Below are 608 nucleotides of genomic sequence, written 5' to 3'. Positions count from 1 at the left end.
ACAGATTTTTCCCAAGTGTTACCAAGAGTACTAATCAGTAACCATGAATTAGATTTTAAATATATGGCTAACAGCAACACAATCGCAAGAGAAATTAATGTGGCCTAATCTGCTTAGCATGTTCTATTTTGAAAGAGGTTATCTGTCATTAGTCTGTGAGCATTTTTTTGTGCATATTCAGCATAATCAACTATATTTCAATCTCACTTCAACGATTGTAACACAACTTTGCCGTGTGCTTTCTTGATCTGAAATTGATCCGGCTATTTAGCAGTGTTTCCAAATATTGACCTATGTACGCGCACATCAGGGTGGCGTTGATTCACAAGTCATTTCAGTTTCGATAGAGAAACAACCTATTTGCATGCGAAATCAACACAGATATGGTCTACCCACCATCTTGTCTTCATCTTAATTGTAAAATGATCAAAAATATTTGGCCTTTAGGGCTTGCTCGGAGGCCTTATCCACGTTTTAATTAAATTTCCAAAGACAAGAATGATGAGGGAAAAAATTGTCAATTTCGAACAAAGGAACCATTGCCAAGTCGAACCCATTCATCCATTATGCTTCGCAAATTAAAGTCAGTCAGGTTCTCTGGGGACACG

At 37.3% G+C, this 608-nt stretch overlaps 1 protein-coding gene across 1 annotated transcript in view; it reads right to left on the bottom strand.

The window, feature by feature from the left end:
• Window positions 1–608, bottom strand: part of LOC131881517 (E3 ubiquitin-protein ligase Ubr3-like) — a 28879-nt gene that overhangs the window by 15350 nt on the left and 12921 nt on the right. The window lies entirely within an intron of this gene.

Source organism: Tigriopus californicus, chromosome 6, assembly GCF_007210705.1.
Source record: "Tigriopus californicus strain San Diego chromosome 6, Tcal_SD_v2.1, whole genome shotgun sequence".
NCBI classification, from domain to species: Eukaryota; Metazoa; Arthropoda; class Copepoda; order Harpacticoida; family Harpacticidae; genus Tigriopus; species Tigriopus californicus.
The sequence above is the reverse complement of the archived record's forward strand: the minus strand, read 5'-3'. Positions and strand labels throughout refer to the sequence as shown.